Here is a 5937-nt window from a genome sequence, read left to right as displayed (position 1 = left end):
CCTGTTCGGGGAGAGCGATGGCATTTGGACTTCCTGTTGCTGCTGCCTTCGCTTCGCTGAACGTGCTTGCTTTTGTTGGTCATCTTCTCAGGTATGGTTGTTCTTTCATTCTTCTGATCATGATTGTAGAGGTGTTATCTCTCCCTTATTGCCTTTGTTTTGTTCTTTTTGCTTTAGCTTTTCTTATGGCTCGTTGCTACGCTTTTGGTGTGGGAGAAGGCAGTCTACGAGAGAGCTCTCCTCTACTGATGGAGGAAATGGAGTTCCATCCGCATGTGCACGATGACCGTGGCAAGAGGAAGGTGGTGGCATCGGGGTCCAAAAAAGCTAAACGGCCCCGGAGGTCGTGGCGCCCCACTGGAGGTGAGGTGATCAGGTCGCCCCATCGGGAGGACGGCGTCCCTCGAGCCGCCGAACGAATGGACGACCTGGGGCAGGGGGGCAACTTCGCTAGTGGGAGTTCGCGCCCTCGCGCTGGGGACGTGGGGAGCGAGTTCTTCTACGTCGGGAGGTCGGGGAAGAAGCGTGCTGTAAAACGTTCTGACTGCAGCTTCCACTCTGCGCCTATAGCGACCAGTCTTCTGAGGGGTATCGTGCTGGACGGGGACAAAGCTGAGGTTGAGGACGAAGATATGGATACGCTCCTGGGGACCATGGACATGGCGAAGCTGTTTGGTGAAAGTATTGTTTGTTAATTTCTCGGTCGTTCTCTCGATTGATTTTATTGTTCTTTTCGTGACTTGCGGTTTCTTTGGTTATGATAAGTGAAGAAACGTTGTCGGCAACGCCGCTATCTTGATGTTGATGCCCGAGGGATGTCTGGATGTCCGCTTTCGGGTAGGCCGACAAGAAAAAGGCTGGAAGCTATGTCGGCCAAATGTCGTGCTGTTGCTGATGAAAATGAAAAACTTGCTGCGTCTGTTGTTGATCTGCAAATGGAGATCACGGAGGTGACCGAGTACGCGAAGCAATGCCAGAGGGTTGCTCGTAAGGCTCAGAACGCGTATACCACTGCCTGTAGTGAGTACGCCAAAGTGGACGAAATATTGTCGGGGAAGCGGGTGGTGCCAAGAGGCCCGGTATCGTGTTGTTTGTTCTCGCGGTTTGCCGGACATGTTCCCTCAACCAAAGACATTCCCGAGGATAAACATGTGGTCGCTCCGTGATGCTGATTCTGTCTATTGGTGAGGATATGTTTTTTGTTTTGTTTGATCTGACCGCGCGTTTTCTTTGCCCCTATGAGGGTTAAACATTAGAGCTGCGTTTTCGGGCTTGCCCGACCAGTTCGCTTCTATTGATTTGGAGAACTGGTTTCCACGAAAGTGGCAGTTCGTTCCATTTGGTATTTTGTAACTTGGTAACCGACCTGGATTTTCTGGGTAGACCCAGCAGGTCGGTGCTCTGGAGATGATTTCACTGGGTCCGATATGTGTGCTTCTTTTGGTGAACACTTGATTAATGCTGTATATGTTTTGGTCTGACTTGTTCATGGCTTTGATTCTGTGTACGCATTTTGCTTCTGAAATGTATTCTTGCTACATGTTATCTTTGCTATGATAATGTATGGGAATACGCTTATGTAAGCGTTTGATTTTTAGGACTAAGCGGGGCTTTGCCCCTCGTAAGTTCGTGGGCTATGGTGCTCATTGGGAGCCGTTCTTAACGATTAACCTTAGGAGTATCGGTTCTTGTCTAGTGAGGATGAAAGAGGCTATGAGCCTCTACGCTCTCTATATCGTCCTGCTCGGATGAGAGTTTGCTGAGGGCGTAATGCTCCTGAGAGCGTTCTCACTTAGTTGATTCGAAAAGTGTATGCCCCCAACTTAGCGAGACTCGGAGAGGCGTTGAGCCTGTAAGCTCCTGAGAGCGTCCTGCGCGTATGAGCGCGTGTTTAGCCCCTGAGGGCGTTCTGCTCCTGAGAGCGTTCTCGCTTAGTTGAATCGAAAAGTGTATGCCCCCAACTTAGCGAGACTCGGAGAGGCGTTGAGCCTGTAAGCTCCTGAGAGCGTCTTGCGCGTATGAGCGCGTGTTTAGCCCCTGAGGGCGTTCTGCTCCTGAGAGCGTTCTCGCTTAGTTGATCCTAGAAGTATAGGTCCTCAACTTAGCGAGACTCGGAGAGGCGTTGAGCCTGTAAGCTCCTGAGAGCGTCCTGCGCGTATGAGCGCGTGTTTAGGTATGGAGCTTGCTCTGTGGGAGGTGTGGTTTGGAGATGTGAGTAGGTCCGCCATTTATGATACCATCTTGAGTTTCTTTCATTTGAACTTTGTTGTGCCTGGGAACAGGAATTACAATGCGTACTACACCTATTGGTAAAATTGCTTTAGCAAGTATGTGTTCCATGGTCGTGGCAGCATCCTTCCTTCTTGGGTTTTAATCCAATACGCGCCGTTGCCAACGACGCGTTCCACGATGTAAGGGCCTTCCCAAGTTGGTGCTAGCTTAGCCTCGTCTTGAGTTTTCTTCATCACGAGATCCCCGGTTGAAAAGATCATTGGGAAGTACTCGTTTGTTGTAAGATCTCTTGAGGACTGTTGGTAGTGCCACTTTCGGGACGGCTGCTAGGTCGCCGTTCCTCGAGGAGGTCGATCTCGAGCTAGAACTGAGTCATTAAGGCCTGTTTCGACAAGTTCAGATCGGGTTGTCGCGGATTGTCATTTCGGTGGGTATGGCGCAACGTCGCCATAGCATAGGGAGAATGGTGATTGTAGTCGCGATATGAGCCCCAGTATGTTCTCCAAATTGATTGGGCCGGCGGCTTTTGTTCTTTTCAATTTTCTTTTTCAAATTCTCCAGAATGGCCTTATTGCTGGCCTCTGCTTTTCCATTGCTTTGAGCGTACTGTGGTGTAGAGAATGCATGAACGATCTTCCATTTGGCCAGAAACTCTTTGACTATTTTGCCCCTGAACTGGGAGCCATTATCCATCACCAGTGTATGTGGTAGGCCAAACCGGGTGATGATATGAGTCCAAATGAAATTTCTGACATGTGATTCTTTGACGTGTGCTAACGGAATTGCTTCAACCCACCTTAGTGAAGTAGTCTGTGGCAGCAAGGAATGGCGGAAGCCGGTGCTCTTCGAGGGATGAATGGTCCCATAATGTCCATGCCCCACATGTGGAACGCCAAGGACTCGCGATGTTAATCGGTTCGCGATTTGGTTGTATGATGTTGTGACCAAATGTTTGGCATTTGACACATTTGAGGGTCGACGCTTTAGCATCGATCCGCATCTGAGGCCGAAGTAGCCCCAGGAGATCGCTTTGTTGAAAGTAGTGGCGGCCTCCAAGCATGGTTGCCGCATTCTCCTTCGTGAATTTCAGCAAAAATTAGCTGGCCTTGCTCTGGACTGATACACCTCAGATGAGGTCCCCCTGCGGATTTGCGAAATAATCTGTCATTCACCATACAATAACTACGTGCTTGGTGTGGAATCTTCTTGGCTTTGGTGCGTTTCTCTGGGAGTGTGCCGTACTGGATGTACTGTATAATAGGCTGCATCCATGATTGGCTCGTCTGATCTTCAGAGAGTGGGAACAGGTCGCTAATTGTGCAGACGTGGTTCGCTTGGTAGGCTGGTCGATCGACCACTTCGATGAGTAGTTGTCGAGGGACCGCGGTTCGATGTCCGAGTGGCTAAGCACGCAAGCTATCTGGCGTGGACGGTTCTCGCCACGCAAAAATGGTGTATCGTCGCTCCCGCTAAATGGCGGAAGCAAATTGTTAACAACTTGAAGGTATTTGGAGAGGTTACCCATTTGGTAGTGTACTCTTTTGCAACCTGGCGGCGAGCGACCGATTCGCGAGTCACTAAAGATTTGGATCTCCTTTACTCGAAATTTGGATCGCTACAAGATTCCCATTATTAGTGCTTCGTACTCTGCTTCATTGTTGGACGTCGCGAAGTCTATACGAACTGCCTTTCTACCATAGCTCCCTCGGGGGAGACTAAAACGATTCCCATACCACTGCCTCCAGGGTTGCTGGAACCATCGACGTAGAGAGACCAGACTGTGTGCATGTTCGCTTTCTTGGGTGCGACCTCTGTTTCGGCCTCCCAATTAGGGTCGTCGACTGGGAAATCAGCTAGGAAATCTGCCACGACCTGGCCCTTCTGTGATATGCGCGGGACGAAGTCGATGTGGTGTTCGCCCAGCTCTTCGGCCCATAATGCCATCCTTGTAGTCTTGTTTTCTTTGTGCAGAATCCTCTTCAAAGGGAGATCGCTAAGCACTTTGATTGGATGAGCCTGGAAATACGGTCGGAATTTCCTTGCCGAGTATAACAAAGCAAGGACGGCTCTTTCTATGTAAGAGTAGTTCTTCTCAGCTGGAGTGAGTGTCTTGCTTGTGAAGTAGATCGGCTTTTCTGAATTGTGTTCGTCCTTGAATAGGACCGAACTGATGGCGAAATCGGATACCGCCAGGTAGAGCCCCAGAGTTTCTCCGTCGGTTGGTTTGGCGAGGACGGGAGGAGTTGTGAGGTACTCCTTAAGGGTGGCGAATGCTTGGTGGCATTGATCGTTCCATGAGAATTGCTCGCCTTTCTTTAGTATCTGTAGGAACGGTCGGCATTTGTCTGATGCTCTAGATATGAATCGGTTGAGTGCAGCGACCATACCTGACAACTTTTGTATCTGTTTCTTTGTTTGCGGGTCGGGCATGTCGATGAACGCCCGAATTTGGTCTGGATTTGCTTCGATGCCTCGTTGCGAGACCTGATATCCGAGAAATTTTCCGGAGGACGCTCCAAAAAGACATTTCTCTGGATTGACTTCATTCGGTTAAATCTTATTCGAGAACTTGCTTTGCTCGAGGTGAGTGAGGTGGTCAGCTGCTTTTTTGCTCTTGACTACCATATCGTCTATGTAGACCTCCATGGTATCGCCTAACATGTCCTGGAACATGTTAGTTACTAGCCGTTGATAGGTCGCTCCTGCGTTCTTTAGTCCGAACGGGAGAACGTTGTAACAATAAATTCCTTGTTCGGTGATGAACGATGTCTTCTCCTGATCTTCTTCAGCTAATGGTATCTGATTGTACCCGCTTATATCGTCCATGAATGATAGCAGCTCGTGCCCACACGTCTGGTCGACTAGTTGGTCGATTCTTGGTAGGGGGAAGCTGTCTTTCGGAGTTTCCTGATTGACGTTGGTGAAGTCGACGCATAAACGGACTGTGCCATTCTTTTTCGGGACTGCCACTATGTTGGCGACCCACTCTGGGTAGTCGACCTTCCGGATGAAACCTACTTGTTTGAGCTTATCCACCTCGTCGTTGATCGCTTTTTGAAAGCGTAAGGACAATCTTCTAGGACATATTTGCCGAACCGGGTTTGGCACCATGGTTGATGTTTAAACGATGGCATGCAACACTAGGGTCTATACCAGGTACATCGATATCGACTGCCGCGAACACATCTTTATTCATGGATAGAAAATTTACAAGTTGAGCTTTAAGTGTGGGGTCGAGGTTGGCTCCCACATAGACGAGTTTAGGGTCGTCTTCGGTTCCGAGGTTCACTTGCTGTTTGTCTTGAGTCGGTGCTTGGCTGCTGTGTTCTCTCCGAGGGTTGTTTTTGCCGACTCGGCGGGTATCTTTGGTTGGCCGGAGTAGTCAGTGGAACTGGGACGTCCTCTGTGGTTATGACAACAGGGTCAGAAATGACCGTTGTTGGCGTGACAACAGAAACTGGGGTAGTTCCCTGCCATCCTTCTGGTTGGAGGGGAGGCGGTGGTGGTATCGAGACTCGCTTGTTCGTGATGCTTTTCCATGGGGCGACCTCCATTATTTTTTGTTGGTTAAGCCCGCCGCCTTTGGTAGTGGCCGAGATCGGATTTGGTGAGTGGAGACTTTGTTGGAACCCCCCGCTTTTTTGTTGCTTAGCTCTCACCTCACCACTAAATCTTTGGCCATTGTATAGTTGGTAGGTTCGTTCT

This window comes from Coptis chinensis, chromosome 9 (genome assembly GCF_015680905.1).
Source record: "Coptis chinensis isolate HL-2020 chromosome 9, ASM1568090v1, whole genome shotgun sequence".
In the NCBI taxonomy this organism is placed as follows: domain Eukaryota; kingdom Viridiplantae; phylum Streptophyta; class Magnoliopsida; order Ranunculales; family Ranunculaceae; genus Coptis; species Coptis chinensis.
The sequence above is the reverse complement of the archived record's forward strand: the minus strand, read 5'-3'. Positions refer to the sequence as shown.